Source organism: Saimiri boliviensis, chromosome 1, assembly GCF_048565385.1.
Source record: "Saimiri boliviensis isolate mSaiBol1 chromosome 1, mSaiBol1.pri, whole genome shotgun sequence".
Classification (NCBI taxonomy): Eukaryota; Metazoa; Chordata; class Mammalia; order Primates; family Cebidae; genus Saimiri; species Saimiri boliviensis.
In genome coordinates, this window is record NC_133449.1 from 228,235,991 (window position 1) to 228,255,247 (window position 19,257).

Below are 19,257 nucleotides of genomic sequence, written 5' to 3' on the forward strand. Positions count from 1 at the left end.
GGACAAACCCTGTCTCTATTAAAAAGTACAAAAATTAGCTGGGTGTGGTGGCAGGCGCCTGTAATCCCAGCTACTCTGAGGGTAGAGCATTGCTTGAACCTAGGAGGTAGAGGTTGCAGTGAGCCAAGATCCAGACGTTGCACTCCAGCCTGGGCGACAAGAGCAAAACTCTGTCTCGATAAATAAATAAATAAATAAAATTTTGGTAGCATTTTACAGTTTACAAACTCCTTTCACATAGATTATCTCAGTTAATTTATTATTCCCACTTTATTAGGTAGAAACTATCATGTCCATTTTCCAGATGAAGACTTGAGTAAGCTTCAGGACCCAGTTTGTTAAAGGTGGGTCAAGAACTTGAACTTGGGAATTTGGCCTCAATATACTGGACTTTCGGTACCATTCATCCAAATGGTATGCCATGACTCCTTCCACGCTGTAACAAAGGACAGGTCAGGTAAACAGGAAGGAGGATGGACTCTGCTCAAACCGCCATGCTGAAAATAAATTTATATACTCATGTTTGTGGGAGGAAATGACAGTTGGGGCTCTACAATCACAGGATGCTACTGTTCATTTTATGTCACAATTCCAAACAGGTGAACCTTGCCAACAAAACAAATACAAGGCTGGGCTCGGTGGCTCATGCCTGTTATTCCAGCACTTTGGGAGACTGAGGTGGGTGGATCACAAGGTCAGGAGTTCAAGACCAGGCTGACCAACACAGTGAAACCCCATCTCTACTAATAATACAAAACTTAGCTGGGAGTGGTGGCACATGCCTGTAATCCCAGCTACTCAGGAGGCTGAGGTAGAAGAATGGCTTGAACCCGGGAGGCAGAGGTTGCAGTGAGCCGAGATCATGCCACTGCACTCCAACCTGGATGACAGAGCAAGACTCCATCTCAAAAAAAAAAAAAGAGGACACTTTGGACCAAAACAAAAGGACTGCATACATCTAAGGACCCCTTCTCATTTAATTACGCACACAGTGAATGGCACAGGTTGCAGTATGCCAATGTGTGGCAACATGTTATTCACTGTTCTGGGCCTGGGGAGACTGAAAATTACAACTAGTGGCCAGAAAGTGGTAAGCATAAATCAAGGCACACATGATGTGGGCCCGCATTAAAATGTAAGAAATGTTCTCATGGAGTTAAGAACTATAGCATAGGCAAGGTCTGAATAGGCAGAAAACCGTGTTTTCTACATCTTCAGCGCCAGCACCTTGTGGAGCTGGGCAGAAGCCTGAGCTGCAAGTCAAGAGGTTCGACAGGAAGACAGTGGGTTCTTCAGAGACAGATAGACTGCTGTTCTCCAACACCCCACTGTCTACATGACTAAGTTTCCAGGCCCTCAGCACAGAAAGATTATAGAGGGTATGCATACTAGTTCTGATGGAGAAGAATGAGACTGAAGACAAAAACATTTCCTTCCTAGCTATATACTGCCAGACTTCCAGCTCCTAGCTAAAGGCCATACTCACCAAATGCTGTTACTAATTTTGGTTCTATTAGCCAGGATTGCCATTTCATAAAGGCTTGCCCTGGTAAATTACCAAACCGTTCTAAACCTCCTGCAAAATAAACAAGATGCTGATATCTCGAGGTGGTTGCAAAGATTAAATGAGATAATATATGGAAAGAGCGTGCCTCGGTGTTAACCTTAAATCAGCATTAAACAAAAAGAGGCTCTTACAATCACCTAACACAAAACAATGTTTATAAAAAATTAGCAAGTTAGTATGTTACAGGCCTACAGAAAGATAACTGCTTTAAATTAAATGTTCATCAACTAAAATAGACAACAGACCAATAGACATTCAAGACCAATAGACAGACATCAAGTACAAGAAAATATCTCGGCCGGGCACGGTGGCTCAAGCCTGTAATCCCAGCACTTTGGGAGGCCAAGGCGGGTGGATCACGAGGTCAAGAAATTGAGACCATCCTGGTCAACATGGTGAAACCCCGTCTCTACTAAAAAAAAAAAAAAATACAAAAAACATTAGCTGGGCATGGTGGCGCGTGCCTGTAACACCAGCTACTCAGGAGGCTGAGGCAGGAGAATCGCCTGAACCCAGGAGGCGGAGGTTGCGGTGAGCCGAGATCGCGCCATTGCACTCCAGCCTGGGTAACAAGAGTGAAACTCTGTCTCAAAAAAAAAAAAGAAAGAAAATATCTAAAAGCAAAATTTAAACCCACTGTGTGAGGAATAAATGGGACTCACAGCTTGGTACCCTCATAATATACACCTCCTTACATTACTAATATAAGGGTAAATAGCTGTAACAAGTCTTATGACTACAATATGATATTTTTCTTTTATTTTGCTCAAATGTACAATGCTAAAAGATGTTCTGAATTGATAAAATAAGGATTAGCTGTAATATGATGAATTATTAGCTTATCATTATTAAACTAGAAGTAATTAACGGGTAAGTTTCCAGAAAAAAAGAGGGGGATTAACTTTTCCACTGTTTTAAAAAGTTTCATGTATTTTTGGACACAAGATTAAAACTCCTGCCGGGCACGGTGGCTCAAGCCTGTAATCCCAGCACTTTGGGAGGCCGAGGCGGGTGGATCACGAGGTCGAGAGATTAAGACCATCCTGGTCAACATGGTGAAACCCCGTCTCTACTAAAAATACAAAAAATTAGCTGGGCATGGTGGCGCGTGCCTGTAATCCCAGCTACTCAGGAGGCTGAGGCAGGAGAATTGCTTGAACCCAGGAGGCGGAGGTTGCAGTGAGCCGAGATCGCGCCATTGCACTCCAGCCTGGGTAACAAGAGCAAAACTCCGTCTCAAAAAAAAAAAAAAAAAAAAAAAAAAAAAAGATTAAAACTCCTGCCTAAGTAGTAACGGCCAAGTAGCCTGTTGCAGACCCACCCTTCAACCACACACACACTAAGAACAGTTTTCAAAGCGGGGCACAATGCCAAAAACAATAAAATCTGTCAGCCAGGACATGAGGAGCAAGGATACCTGAGAGGAGGGAGGTTCGCTAGCAGTGAGTCTGACAGTTGGGGAAGCTCTTCCCCAGAGGCACCTGCCCCTTTATCAGCGTGCAGAGCCAGGAGGCTAAGAAACCCCACAGCAGCTAAAAAGAGGGGACTAGCACTGAGTTCCTCACAATCTCATAGGGCTGAAGCGCCAAAAGAGGAAGAGTTGTGTAAATATTCCAGAATTCCAGAGAGGACTCTGGGAAGGCTATACTTTAGATTTTAGGGCAAACTAGAAATAGCCCAGCTCTCAGAAAACCTGAAACCTAGCTGACCAGCCCAATCCCAAAATGGATTAACAGAATGTACCCCCACACTAAGGCCTGCAAGAAAGCAAAAGTAAATCCTCCCTGAAAGAAACCAACAGGACCTCAAATTTCCTCTATGATTTTTCACACCCAATGTCCAGCATTCATCAAAATTACAAGGCATATAGGCAACTATTAGTTTGCTGCCTCAGAGTCTCTGTCAAAACATTCATAGAGACCTTGTTACTCTCCAGCCTGAAATTTCCATTTGAAGATGTATCAAGTCAGATCAAGAACTAACAAGGTGGGAAGGGCCAGCCCCTTGTTTGTCAAATGGAAATGGTATACTGAAGAAGGGGCTGGTCTGGCGGCCTCAGCTTTACATTTTCTAAAAAGTAGCTAGTGTCCCTGTGGGGGAAACTTTATCCCCAACTCTAATACCTGAACCAAAAACACTGGCTCAGTGAGGCCCTCGCATAGATTTTCTAAATGCTTGGGCCTGGTTCACCGATGGTTCGGCTAAGCTAAAACCCTATGGTGTTCACTAGGGTGCTGTAGCTACTCAGCGTCAGTGTTAGCTATGCAGTAGCAAAAGCAGATAGACGATGTTCTTGCTTCATTCAGTGGGTAGAACTGACTTTTCAGTTGTTGCCAATAGCACAGCTGTTTGAGCTACCATTTGGAAAACTATAGACAGGCAGATTAAAGAGACCCTTCTTTGTGGATGTGAGCCTGGAAACAAATCACGGCTGCCGATCAAACCGTCTAGAACAATTGCATAGATACTCTCAAATAAGGACTGATTCTCTGATGGAACCCACTGCTGATCAAGTCTGGCTGTTTTGGATGCAGAGGCTACCAATGAATGACAGAATTGTGACTCCTGTCAAAAGCTGACCAATGAGTCTTGCAATGAGGAAGGTCATATTGCAAGGAGCGTTACCCACTCCTGCTCCTGGTAGATCGGCTACATCAGACCTTTGAACCCTTCTGAGGGCGATCAGTGTTGCCTTATTACTGCTGATACCTTTTCGGGTTACGACTGGTCAGCTGTTTCCAGCCACACCATTGTAGCTCTTGAAACTAATCGATATTTTCAAAATGGACTGACTGTTCAGTTCTCTCTCTTCCTCATCTCCTCCTGGTCCATATCCTTTAGCAAGGTAGTTTGATATAGTTTGATCATTGAATGTACTATCCCCAAAAAGGGATCATCACTTATTGGCCAATTCCTGGATAATGGTCAGGACAAAAGGGGAGGGAAGTGATTATGGAGTATTACAGAGACCTGTTTTGAAAACTGAGGATACTTGTCTTGACCACTGCTGGGCATGATGCATCGTTCTTTCCCTCATAGCACCCCCAGGCCTGGCTGGCACACCTTCCAAGTGGTTAACTTAATTCCGGATAATTTGTATAAAGTGCCCTTATCCCTTCCAGATGAAACATCTAGGTGTGAGTAAGGAATGACTGCGAAAACCTTAAGTTAGAGCTGCTGGAATGAGATACCCAGAATATGTGGAGGTGCAGGAAGAGCCATAAGCCCTCATCCAAGGAGGGAACACTTCACATCCCCTTAGGATGAGGGAGGGAAGAACATCATGACTTTTATCTTTCAGAATTGTCCTTGGAGACTTCCTCTACAAGCAAGACAATCCTGGGGTGGCAATCCCAACCCACTGTAAACACATTCTATTCTACCTACTGTTGGGTCTTCTGTGATCCATTTGATTGATTTAACCACAATTTGATCTATCAGAGCAACAGGGAGGGCGCCAGTTCCTTTTCTTTCTACAGAAAGCAACTTCAAATGTTGTCCTCACCTCCATTCATTTCATGGACAGACAAATGCCATAAAGAAAATGAGATAACTAAAGTGTAAAACTTCTCTTCGTTAACAGACACCATTAAGAGTCGAAAGGCAAACAGCAGTAGGAGAAAATATTTGCAATACACATAACTGACAAAGGACTCATCATATGTATTAGGATGAATAATATGAAATTATGATATTCAACCATTTTTGATGTATAAAAATGGTAATTCATATAGTTTAACATAATATTTCTAAGTCCTGCAAATCAATTAGACAATTCAATAAAAGGTGGGTAAAAATTGAATAAGCACTTCAAAACAGAGAACAGGCTAGGGGTGATGGATCACACCTGTAATCCCAGCACTTTGGGGAGCCAAGATGGGCAGATCAGTTGAGGTCAGGAGTTCAAGACCAACCTGGCCAACATGGTGAAACTCTGTCTCTACTAAAAATATAAAAATTGGCCAGGCGCGGTGGCTCAAGCCTGTAATCCCAGCACTTTGGGAAGCCGAGGCAGGTGGATCACGAGGTCAAGAGATCGAGACCATCCTGGTCAACATGGTGAAACCCCGTTTCTACCAAAAATACAAAAAAAATTAGCTGGGCATGGTGGCGCGTGCCTGTAATCCCAGCTACTCAGGAGGCTGAGGCAGGAGAATTGCCTGAACCCGGGAGGCGGAGGTTGCAGTGAGCCGAGATCACGCCATTGCACTCCAGCCTGGGTAACAAGAGTGAAACTCCATCTAAAAAAAAAAAAAATTAACCTGGTGTGGTGGTACACACCTGCAATTCTAGCTACTTGGGAAGTTGAAGTAGGAGAATCCCTTGAACCTGGGAGGCAGAGGTTGTAGTGAACTGAGATCACACCACTGCACTCCAGCCTGGGCGACAGAGCAAGACTCTGGCTCGAGAAAAAAAAGAAAAAAAAAAAAAAACAGAGACCAATCAAATGATAAATGAGTATTTGAAAAGGTGCTCAACCTCATTTTTATCAGAAAAATGAAAATCAAAATCAAAATAACAAGTTACTACACACCTATTAGAATGCTTACAACTAAAATCCTGATAATATCAAGGGTTGGCAAGGATGAAAAGTAACTGGAATTCTATTTTTTTTTTTTTTTTGAGACGGAGTTTCGCTCTTGTTACCCAGGCTGGAGTGCAATGGCGCAATCTCGGCTCATCGCAACCTCCGCCTCCTGGGTTCAGGCAATTCTCCTGCCTCAGCCTCCTGAGTAGCTGGGATTACAGGCACGCGCCACCATGCCCAGCTAATTTTTTTTGTATTTTTAGTAGAGACGGGGTTTCACCATGTGGACCAGGATGGTCTCGATCTCTCGACCTTGTGATCCACCCGCCTCGGCCTCCCAAAGTGCTGGGATTACAGGCGTGAGCCACAGCGCCCGGCAGTAACTGGAATTCTATTTTTTTTTTTTTTTTGAGACAGAGTTTTGCTCTTGTTACCCAGGCTGGAGTGCAATGGCGCGATCTCAGCTCACCGCAACCTCCGCCTCCTGGGTTCAGGCAATTCTCCTGCCTCAGCCTCCTGAGTAGCTGGGATTACGGGCACGCGCCACCATGTCCAGCTAATTTTTTGTATTTTTAGTAGAAACGGGGTTTCACCATGTTGACCAGGATGGTCTCGATCTCTTGACCTCGTGATCCACCCACCTCGGCCTCCCAAAGTGCTAGGATTACAGGCTTGAGCCACCGTGCCCGGCATAACTGGAATTCTTAAACATTGCTGGAGGAAGTATAAATTGATGGAACTATTTTGGAAACTATTGAGCAGAAATTATTGACGCTGAATACATGTATGCCCTATGAAACAACAACTCCACTCCTGAAGATATATACCCAACAGAAATATGTACATGTCTGTGCGCCAAAAGACTTGTACAATCATTTTCAAAGCAGGATTATTTGTAACAGCTCCAAATTGGAAGCAACCCAAATGTAGAATAAAGAAATCTTTGTATACTCATTCAGAGGAATACTACAAAGAAATGGAAAGGGGGCAGGCACAGTGGCTCATGCCTGTAATCCCAGCACTTTGGGAGGCCGAGGTGGGAGGACCACTGGAGGCCAAGAGTTTGAGATTGGCTTTGGCAACATAAAGAGACACTGTCTCTAAAAAAAAAAAGAAGAAAAAAAATTAGCTGGGGTGGGGAGTGGCGACTCATGCCTGTAATCTAGCTAGGCATGGTGGTGCATGCCTGTAGTCCCAGGCTGAGGTGGGAGAATTCGCTTGAGCCCAGGACATTGAAGCTGCAGTCAGCCATGATCATGCCACTGTACTCCAGCCTGGATGACAGAGTAAGACCCTATTTCAAAAAAAAAAGTCAGGTGTGGTGGCATGTGCCTGTAGTCCCAGGTACTCAGGAGGCTAAGATAGGAGGATCACTTGGGCCTGGGAGGGTCAAGGCTGCAGTAAGCCATGATTGCATCACCACACTCCAACAAGACCCTGTTTCAAAAAAGAGAAAAAGAAAGAGAGAGAGAGAGAGAGAGGGAGGGAGGGAAGAAAGAAAGAAAGAAAGAGAAGGAAGGAAGGAAGGAAGAGAAAGAAAAGAAAGAAGGAAGGAGGGAAGAAGGAACAACATGGATGAATCTCACAAATACCATGTTGAGGAAGAGAAGCCCAACGCAGAAGAGTACTTCCTGCATGAGTCTGTAAGTAGGAAGTTCAAAAACTGGCAAAAGCAATCTACAGTGTCACAAATTAAGGATGGCGGCCACCCATGGTTGGGGTGATGGAGAGGAACAGACATAAAGTTAGCTCTGGAGGGCTGATCATGTTAATTTCTTGATCTGGGTTGTTGATCACAAAAATATTCACTTCGTGAAAACTCATCAAGCTCCACACCTACGATGTGTGTATTTTTCTGATGTATGCTACATTTTGAAAAATAGTTTTATTAATGTATTATTAAAAGAATAATTGTAGCCGGGCGCGGTGGCTCAAGCCTGTAATCCCAGCACTTTGGGAGGCCGAGGTGGGTGGATCACGAGGTCGAGAGATCGAGACCATCCTGGTCAACATGGTGAAACCCCGTCTCTACCAAAAATACAAAAAATTAGCTGGGCGTGGTGGTGCGTGCCTGTAATCCCAGCTACTCAGGAGGCTGAGGCAGGAGAATTGCCTGACCCCAGGAGGCGGAGGATGCAGTGAGCCGAGATCGCGCCATTGCACTCCAGCCTGGGTAACAAGGGCGAAACTCCGTCTCAAAAAAAAAAAAAAAAAAAAAAAAAAAGAATAATTGTAAATAATTTTTAAAATACAAAAAAGTAAAGAAAATTTTGAATGTGGATCCTGGGCAGTACAGGTGACGGTACAGGACCAGAGGACAGAAATGGTGTATTATTGTAAAGATCTCATTGATAAGGTTAGGGTGTAAAACTGCTACTGAAAGGAAAGAATGTGGCCTATCACGATGAACGAACATTCGTTTGGTAAAAGCAATCTTAGGTCGCTTGATGAATGCACTAGGTGCGTTAACAATGACGATCATACTCATTAAACTTTCCATGAAACACCCTCGTCCACAGCCCCTGCTGTTCGGCAGTGAAGCCACGGGCTGGTCAGGGACTGACGATTTCGTTTGGCCCCAAAATCGGAACAGAAATAATCGCATTCCCTCCCACAAGAATATGGCCCTGGTTATGAGAGACGCTGCAGTGAAAACTGAAGCAGGAGAAAAGGGGCCACAACGCTGAGTTAGTACCATGGCGAATACGGCAACCTGAAGTTAGTGGAAACAAACCCTATAAGGAAAGAAAGGCTCGGTGAGAAGGCAAATGGGGATAAACACTGAAAGCCTGGCCCAGCAGCAAGATCCAAAGAAGAGGTAGGCCCCCATAAAGAGCACTGCTCACCCTTATATTACCTGATAATATTCCCACTGTTTCCCCCAACACTCAGAGGTGATCATTATTCAAGACAACTCTAGTTCCTATGTCTCCCTTGCAATCAAAAGGGCCTAAAGCAATCAGTCATAGAACAGAAACCAACTACCTTATACAAGTTTAGCAATACTAGAAAAAGTCGACTACACACTTGATTAATGAAGCTTAGTAACTGCCCTAAAATAATATTGAGCAGCTGTTGGGTCAATAGATTGTCTCAGAACTGATTGTGAAAGTTGGATGAAACATTGGCTTATGGATGATGTCCTCATTGTAGCAAAGCTGTGCCAAGCACGGAGTGAGAAGCAGCATTATTGGCATCTGTGTAGGAAACTCCTGTCCTTCATTCTAAATAAGAGTGCTGCACAGCTGGGGGAGCTGGGTAAATGGAAAAAAGATCTCTCAGTAAGAGAATCACCAATGATTTAATCGTCCCCTAGAGTGGGGTCAAACCATGAAAATAATTTACACCATGATCATGGTTAAATAATTCAATTTGGCCAGGAAAGGTGGCTCACACCAGTAATCTCAGCACTTTGGGAGGCCAAGGCAGGAGGGTTGCTTGAGGCCAGGATTTGAGACCAGCCTAGGCAACATAGGGAGATCCCAATGCTACAAAAAAATAAACAAATAATTAGCTGGGTGTGGTGGCACACATTTGCAATCCCAACTACTTGGGGGACTGAGGAAGGAGGATTGCTAGAGCTCAGGAGTTCAAGGCAGCAGTGACCTATGATTGTGTCACTTCACTCTAGCCCAGGTGACAGAGCAAGACTCCATCTCAATTTCTGTAATTGATTTCAAACTTTCTTCTCTTTAAGATTTAACATACTAAGGCCGGGCGCGGTGGCTCAAGCTTGTGATCCCCGCACTTTGGGAGGCCGAGGCGGGTGGATCACGAGGTCGAGAGATCGAGACCATCCTGGTCAACATGGTGAAACCCCGTCTCTACTAAAAATACAAAAAATTAGCTGGGCATGGTGGCACGTGCCTGTAATCCCAGCTACTCAGGAGGCTGAGGCAGGAGAATTGCCTGAACCCAGAAGGCGGAGGTTGCGGTGAGCCGAGATCACGCCACTGCACTCCAGCCTGGGTAACAAGAGCGAAACTCCATCTCAAAAAAAAAAAAAAAAAAAAAAAAAGATTTAACATACTAGGACTTATTTAATAGCTAATTCCATCTCCTTTATATCTTCAAAAGTATTGTCTTAAGATTTTTCCTTTATTACAACATGAAAGAAACAAAAAGAGAGCTGCCATTATAAGAGCACACATTATTAACAAACTCTTTACAAACTCTTTCCAGGAGAGTCCTTCTCAGAGCTATATCCAGTGCAATCTCCAGTACCAAACAAATGCTGTGCCAAAAAGGAAAAAAACTTCCTTATTGACAAGTGAAATAATACAATGTCTGGAATTTGCTATAAAGTGGTCTAACAGAAAAAAATGTGTGCATGGAGGGAGACAGAGAGAACAAGAATGGCAGAAAGCTGAAGATGTTGAAGCTGGAGGACGAGTATATTGGCATTCCATGAAATATTCTCTTTTGTGGGTGTTAAAGTATTTTTGAAAGGAAAAAAGAAGAAAAATGCTTTGTTTTTTTTGTTTGTTTGTTATTTTTTTGAGACAGAGTCTCACTCTGTTGCCAGGCTGGAGTGCAGTGGTGCGATCTTGGCTCACTGCAACCTCCGCCTCCCATGTTCAAGCGATTCTCCTGCCTCAGCCTCCCGAGTAGCTAGGACTAGAGGCCACACCACCACACCCAGCTAATTTTCGTATTTTTAGTAGAGACTGGCTTTCACCGTGTTGGCCAGGATGGTCTCCACCTCTTGACCTCATGAAATGCCCGCCTCGGCCTCCCAAAGTGCTGGGATTACAGGTATGAGTCACTGCACCTGGCCATGAAGGAAAATACTTTCTTTCTAAGTGATCCTAATAATGAAAATAAAAAGAAAACTATCAAAGAGAGTAATAAAAATATTAGCTGACAAATGTGCTGACTGTTCACCGTGTGCTAGGTCTATGCCAAGAGCTTGGCCTGGGATATTGCCTGTGAGCCTCAAAACAACCTGATGGCGCAGATACTATCATGATCCCCATCTTCCAGGCAGGGAACCAGGCTTAAAAAGAGAAACTGCTCAAGATCATGTGTCTAGCAAGTAGCAGAGCCAAGACTGAATCCCATGCAGTTTAAATCCTGAACTAAACCATATATAATACCAGCACCTCACCTAGAAACTGATATTCTTAACTTCTTAAAAGAAAGCAAATTCATATTGAGTATGAGTGACCTCCTATTCCTATGAATCACTGATATTATCTCATCATGACTTCTTTTGTAATCAGTTATACTGTTATCTACTGAGCCTCAGACCAAGTTATCACCTCCCCATTTCCACACTGCTAAATACAGGAAACCTCCCAGCTTTCCAACAGTCCCTCTATTTGAAAGAACTAACCCCACTGTTTACATTAGTCACACAAATGGCATGGGCTCATAAATACAGTTCAGGAAATGAATCAGGCATTGTCTAAATTAAATCAGACAATGACACAATAAAACATTTCAGTGCTCTGAAAATAACAAAAAGTACCACTCACGTCCCTGCTGTTTCCATCACCATAGGTCTTAGCAATGTCACATTGGTAAGTATCGTAAGAGCCAAAAACAGAAACTGTGGCCTGATTTTTTTTTAATTAAGCACTAACGAATCAATAAATTTTACTTTATTTTGTTTACTTTTGAGACAGAGTTTCAGTCTTGTTGCCCAGGCTGGAGTGCAATGACACGATCTTGGCTCACTGCAACCTCCACCTCTCCAGTTCAAGCGATTCTCCTGCCTCAGCCTCCTGAGTAACTGTGATTACAGGCATGTGCCACCACGCGTGGCTAATTCTGTATTTTTAGTAGAGACGGGGTTTCACCATGTTGGTCAGACTGGTCTCAAACTCCTGACCTTGTGATCCACCTGCCTCAGCCTCCCAAAGTGCTAGGATTATAGGCATGAGCCACCAATCTCGGCCAATAAATTTTATTAAGTATTGCTTTTTTTTTTTTTTTTTTTGAGACGGAGTTTCGCTCTTGTTACCCAGGCTGGAGTGCAATGGCGCGATCTCGGCTCACCGCAATCTCCGCCTCCTGGGTTCAGGCAATTCTCCTGCCTCAGCCTCCTGAGTAGCTGGGATTACAGGCACGCGCCACCATGCCCAGCTAATTTTTTGTATTTTTAGTAGAGACAGGGTTTCACCATGTTGACCGGGATGGTCTCGATCTCTTGACCTCGTGATCCACCCGCCTTGGCCTCCCAAAGTGCTGAGATTACAGGCTTGAGCCACCGCGCCCGGACTGCTTTTTTTTTTAAGCATCGTTTTATCCTTATCTTCTCGAATCTTAAAAGAATTAAAATTCTGATTAACTTAGTCAAAAGCTGTAAATTATTCTTATGCAGATCTCCTAACTTTCTGTCTCATTTCTTTCTTTACAGTTTTTTTTAACAAAGAAAAGAAACATTGAAGTATATTAGTTAAATAAACACACACCAATTCAAACTTATTACTTTTTTTCTGTCTTTTTTCTAAAATTACATTGGGAGGATTTTGTAGTCACTGTAATAAGTTTTAGGAAAAATAATTTGATTCCTTATTTTTCATTAAATCATTAGTTTTTCAAGTGCCAGTAAAAAAAATTAAACTGTGAGTATGTGTGTTTTCTGCCTCTCTGTTCCACCTACTGATGCCAATATTTTCTGCAACAACAACAACAACAAACCTGCTACTGTTTTTTTTTTTTTCTAAATATATACACAATTATATTTTTAACTCCTTGGGCAAAACTGCTAACATATTCTCTTTGGCAGAACCAAATTCACATATTTATAACTTCTCAATCAGCTAAAACTTAAGTTATACCAATAAAAAATATAATGAATAATTTTAGAATAGTGGTTAGATTTAGGAATAAATGCCAAATATCATAAAATAATCAAACATTTATCAAAGTGCTGTGTTGATACTTAACAAATATCATTTCTAGCTTCCTATGAATATCAATAAAATTTTACTACTTACAATGTTTAAGGTAGACTACTTTCAGAGAGGAATTTATATTGCAAGTAACTTAACAGAATTGTTACATATCCTTAGTCCTGAAAAATAAATCTCCCCAAATTGTAGACAGATTGGATTTATAACTCAGGTCTTGAAATGTTAATGATACAAATCAAAATCTGCAAACTTCAATATATAACTGCCTAACAAATGTTCAGTATTCAATGACACAAAGTAAAAAACTGAATAAACACTACACAAACACGTACACACACACACACACACACACACACACACCCCTTTCTTGTAGAACAAATAAATAGGTATAAAAACAGAAAGCCGCTTTAAACATGTGAATTTAAGATCTGAGCAAATCCATATTATTGGTCAATCTAATTTCATTACAAAATAATCATAAAGACTTAAGTTTTTTCATTCCAAAAAATTAAAATTAGACTGACTGTGGCATAGATATTTAAGTAGTATTTATAAATGTAGAAAAAAATCAATTTCATAATATAATCTGCGTTAAACAGACAGCGATATCAACAATTGTTTTAACAAACCACTGACATTTGCTTGGCTAAAACCAGAAACAATTGCTTATCACACATACTTTAGGTCTTATCATCACCCACTATGAGAAAAATTTCTCTATTTTTTAATTGTCAAAAGAAGGAAAAAATAGCCGGGCGTGGTGGCTCAAGCCTGTAATCCCAGCACTTTGGGAGGCCAAGGTGGGTGGATCACGAGGTTCAGAGATAGAGACCATCCTGGTCAACATGGTGAAACCCCGTCTCTACTAAAAACATAAAAAATTAGCTGGGCATGATGGCACATGCCTGTAATCCCAGCTACTCAGGAGGCTGAGGCAGGAGAATTGCTTGAATCCAGGAGGCGGAGGTTGCGGTGAGCCAAGATCGTGCCATTGCACTCCAGCCTGGGTAACAAGAGCGAAACTCCGTCGCAAAAAAAAAAAAAAAAAAAAAAAAAAAAAAAAAAAAAAAAGAAGGAAAAAATTGTTATAACACTACAAATATTTTCTACCCCTCAATAGTGCATTTAGTTGTCACTTATCGAAACCCACAGAAAAATAACTGTTCACAACAAGAATGCATTTTTATGTATTAAAACATCTGTCATATCAGGGATGGAGTTTTTTTATGTTGAATTCTTACACAATAATCTAAATAGTAAGGCTTAGTGTAGCCAAAATTAAAATAACTCGATTTTACTAATCCACCAGATTTTTTCTTCATTTAACTTTAAATAGAAGGATAATTAGAAAGTTTAAGTCATAAATCATTTTGTTCCCTAAATTATATTTTTTAATGTTGCACAAGATTTAGCAAACATCATTATTATATTTCCCTTTGTGTTCAGTAAGCAAAAGTTGAAAAGAATATATTTAGTTGGTTATGATTAAACTTGAAGTAGCATGAAAATCGACCATCCACACTCTCCATCTCCCACAAATATTTCAGAGCTTGCATGCAGCTCAGCCTTATTCATTTGCATGATTAAAATCCTCTGCTTGTGGTCAAGTTAGGAAGGCTAAAATGACTATCTAGTAATGAAGTGACAGGAAATCACATAGCCTTTAATCCCTTTAAAATTAAACCAACATGTTTAATTCAGCACAAATACAACTGTCTACTTCTTTAAACCTCCAGAGCTAAAGAGATATTTACCCCCAAAACAAGTGAAATTAAGCTAAACAGAACACTGAACATCAACAGCAAAATAAGAATCAAGGTGGCTTTGTTGCTACATGTCTTCTCCTGCTAATAGGCAAGACTGATCCTGCTACTTAAACAGAGCAGACTAACCAGGATGTGTACTTTCACCCTAATTGCAAATATTTTTAAAGGTACCCCATTCCTGAAGTAAATGAATTCCTGAAGTAAAGGAATGTCGTGTGAAACTGCTTATTTAAAAATAAATCTCGTTTTTCTTTGCACATGTAATCATCTGCAATTGTATTTTTTTTTTTTTTTTTTTTTTCCTGAGATGGAGTTTCGCTCTTGTTACCCAGGCTGGAGTGCAATGGCGCGATCTCGGCTCACCACAACCTCCGCCTCCTGGGTTCAGGCAATTCTCCTGCCTCAGCCTCCTGAGTAGCTGGGATTACAGGCACGTGCCACCATCTCCAGCTAATTTTTTGTATTTTTAGTAGAGACAGGGTTTCATCATGTTGAACAGGATGGTCTCGATCTCTTGACCTCGTGATCCACCTGCCTCGGCCTCCCAAAGTGCTAGGATTACAGGCTTGAGCCACCGCGCCCGGCTGCAATTGTATTTCTTAAGAATTACAACTGCCAGGGCTGGGTGCAGTGGCTCAAGCCTGTAATCCCAGCACTTTGGGAAGCTGAGGCGGGTGGATCACGAGGTCAAGAGATCGAGACCAGCCTGGTCAACATGGTAAAACCCCGTCTCTACTAAAAATACAAAACATTAGCTGGGCATGGTGGCACGTGCCTGTAATCCCAACTACTCAGGAGGCTGAGGCAGGAGAATTGCCTGAACCCAGGAGGCGGAGGTTGCGGTGAGCCGAGATCGCGCCATTGCACTCCAGCCTGGGTAACAAGAGCGAAACTCTGTCTCAAAAAAAAAAAAGAATTACAACCGCCATTTAAATAGTTTTGAAAAGGAAATAAGAATAAACAAAACAGGCTGGGCGCGGTGGCTCAAGCCTGTAATCCCAGCACTTTGGGAGGCCGAGGCGGGTGGATCATGAGGTCAAGAGATCGAGACCATCCTGGTCAACATGGTGAAACCCCGTCTCTACTAAAAATACAAAAAAATAGCTGGGCATGGTGGTGTGTGCCTGTAATCCCAGCTACTAAGGAGGCTGAGGCAGGAGAATTGCTTGAACCCAGGAGGCGGAGGTTTCGGTGGGCCAAGATCATGCCATTGCACTCCAGCCTGGGTAACAAGAGTGAAACTCCGTCTCAAAAAAAAAAAAAAAAAGAATAAACAAAACAGTGATTCACATCATATAACCCTAAACCCCCAACCATTCAGATTTGCTCAGTGGATTTAAATCCAGTCTTAGTAAGGAACTCTTCCACATTATTTATTTAGTCTCCATATCTTCAGTTGGACTTTGATCATCTCCCTAGAAGTCTCTGAATTTCAATGTCAGCAATAGGTAATAATAATGATGATGTTAATAAGCATCATCTCCAAAAGCTGAAGTTCAAATTAGATGAGGTTATGGAGGATAACAGCCACCCAGAGCACAGAGCCTACCATGCAGAAGGTACTTGCTAAATACAACTTCCCTTTCTCCTTCACCTGGAACAAAAGGGAAGGTTCTCATTTTCCACAAATGGAGCTTTACTAGAAAGAAGTGCCACCGGACACATTTTGAAGAAAAGGAACAACACTTTTGGAGAAAATAAATCACTTAAAATTGTTTTTAACTGATCTCATTTTCAGTATATCACCATTACTATTCCAAAGAAGTAGTCACTATGGAAGGCTGGTAAGAGAGCCTGCAATCCTCCAAGGACTAATCAAAGTGAAATCTGAGAACGCTGTGAAAAAAATAGAGCAATGCAAATATTCCTAAAACCTAAGCATAGTTGGAAAGTAAAAATCGTCTTTCTTTTTTCTGCTTAATTGGTAACTGTTTAAGTCCAAGTAAAAAAATAAAATGATTTTTTGTTGTTGTTGTCAACCAACTTATTTTGAATTATTACTTAGATGAAGCAAACCAATGGGTGTTTTCTCCTCATAACTTACCTAAAAACAATTAATAAGCATAAAAATTATTTGAAAGAGAGGCAGAATTTAAGCTCTCAAGAATGCTTAGAGGCAATTTATTGCAAGAATTACATCAACTATTATAACTGTCAAGGAGATTACAATAAATATGTTGCCCTCCAATGTGATTAATAAGAATGTCTCTGCCTCAGGCAATGATGTTACTATAGATTTGCGCATCTTCTGACCTAACTAATTTATCAGAATGTCCACTTCAATCACCTGCTTGTCCTTGGCTTCTCAGATGCAGTATTTATTACAAACACTGGTAAATTTTGAATCTTGTGAAATGGTCTTTCACAGTCTCCACACTGCAAAAAGCTCACACTGTCTATAATAACCTTATAAATAGATGTCATTATTGGAAGGTACCTGGAAATCATCAGCTTAGCCAAACTCTTAATTTTTACATATTAGGAAACAGATTTCATTAACCAAAAGACAGACAGAGAGAGAGAGAGAGAGAGAGAGAGAGAGATTAAGAGAAGTGCTTAAGCTGGGCACGGTGGCTCAAGCCTGTATCCCAGCACTTTGGGAAGCTGAGGCGGGTGGATCACGAGGTCAAGAGATCGAGACCATCCTGGTCAACATGGTGAAACCCCGTCTCTACTAAAAATACAAAAAATTAGCTGGGCACCGTGGTGCATGCCTGTAATCCCAGCTACTCAGGAGGCTGAGGCAGGAGAATTGCCTGAACCCAGGAGGCAGAGGTTGCAGTGAGCCAAGATCGTGCCATTGCACTCCAGCCTGGGTAACAAGAGCGAAACTCCGTCTAAAAAAAAAAAAAAGAGATGTGCTTAAAGAAATAACATGGAAACTTGGTGAAGAAAAATGACTCTGCCTCGCTAAGTCCTGTTTCAAGCCCTAAACTTCATAGCACTGAGGGAGACATTGACATGGAAAGCTCCAGAAGCATACAAGGAGAAGCAGACCTTGGGATGTGCTCATTTCCTCACATCCTCCACAGATCCTTCGTGTCTGGATGTATCTGGATGATCTGAGCACCTCAGAACATAAACTAGCTGAAAGGGAACCAACTGCAAAAACTGTAGATTTAAGGTAGAATGTTTCTCCTTGTTTCTTATTTTCACAGTTTCTTCTTAATTATTCAAACACACCCAGTTAGCAGTGCCAGATAAAAGCATCAGTCAGCTAAGCTAACCCAACTCACAGAAGCACATCTAATGCAAGACAAAATTTGGAAGCCTTCCCAACCCAGCTCCTAATCCATTCTGGAATGCTTGCTTCTCTACATCTTAGATTTATCTACAAACACCAAAGATTCTGATTTCTAACCTCTCGAAGATGCATAAAATGACTGAGAAGGACTCACCATTTGTATGGTCATAAAAAGAGAGAAAAAAAATTTCATTAGATGGTCTGTTTAGGACAACCATTAGAAAGTGGCATAAAAGTCAAACCATTTGGAAGTTATGTTTCTTTATTAAAGTGCAAGAAAGAAAACAGTCCTGAAGATTATAGTCCAGATATTTTCCAAGTAGAAAAATGTTGGTTTCCATATAACGTTAACAAGTCAGAGAGACATGTGAATTGTAACAGGTAAAAACTCCCCACCCCTAACTCCAAAAAAAAAAAAAAAAAATACACACACCCCTCCCCCAAAAGTGATTATTTTATGTTAATATAAATATGAAGAAAATAATTTGGGGTTAAGTAAATGATATATATCCCAAGTAATTTAAAATACCCTATTTTACTTTAGACATAATAACACTTAGAAACCTATTGATTTTGGTTCCTGTGGGGCCTTAGAACACATATCTTTAAAAAAAAAAATCCCACCAATAGAATATATATATATATATATATATATATATATATATATATATATAATCCTGGAAAAAATGTTTCCTCAAAATTCTTCTCCCAAATTAAATTCTAAAATGTATGACTTGAAATTTATGTTTATGTTTCTAGTACCCGTATCTATAAAGCTGGAAATCAGTTTTTCAAATGACTCTGAATAAGCCCTCAGAAACTAAAGAGCATATTTAAAATTTCAGGTTTCTGAGTGTTATAACAAGTTAAGTCTGTTAATGATTTATAGTGAAAACAAATCAAACTTCTGGTTGGTCTAGTTTTAACTCCTCTTAATTGTACACATTGTTTTCTGAGCCCCAAGGAGTTAGGTAGGCATCTTATGGATCACTCCGTTGCTAGCAGTTCCCACAGCCTCTGTGGTTTGCGGTATGTGCAGTCTGATCTGACTTACATGGAAAATTCAGCTGCGAAATATTTTTATGCAACAGCAAAAACAATCAGCCTTTTTTTGTATCGAGGTGGGAAACGAGAAGCGAAATGAGAACGTAGGGAACATACAATTAGTCTGCTTTCATTTCAATAACCAAACAGTGATTGAAAAAATACAAATTTTGTATTTGCGGGAGTGGGGGGCTGGGATCACTAGACCGAAAGGGTTGTTCTCTCCCACCCCGCGGCCATGAGCACAC

The 19,257-nt window shown here is 41.4% G+C and overlaps 1 protein-coding gene across 2 annotated transcripts in view; it reads right to left on the reverse strand.

Moving 5' to 3' along the window:
* Positions 1-19,257, reverse strand: part of RASGRF2 (Ras protein specific guanine nucleotide releasing factor 2) — a 374,367-nt gene that overhangs the window by 266,971 nt on the left and 88,139 nt on the right. The window lies entirely within an intron of this gene.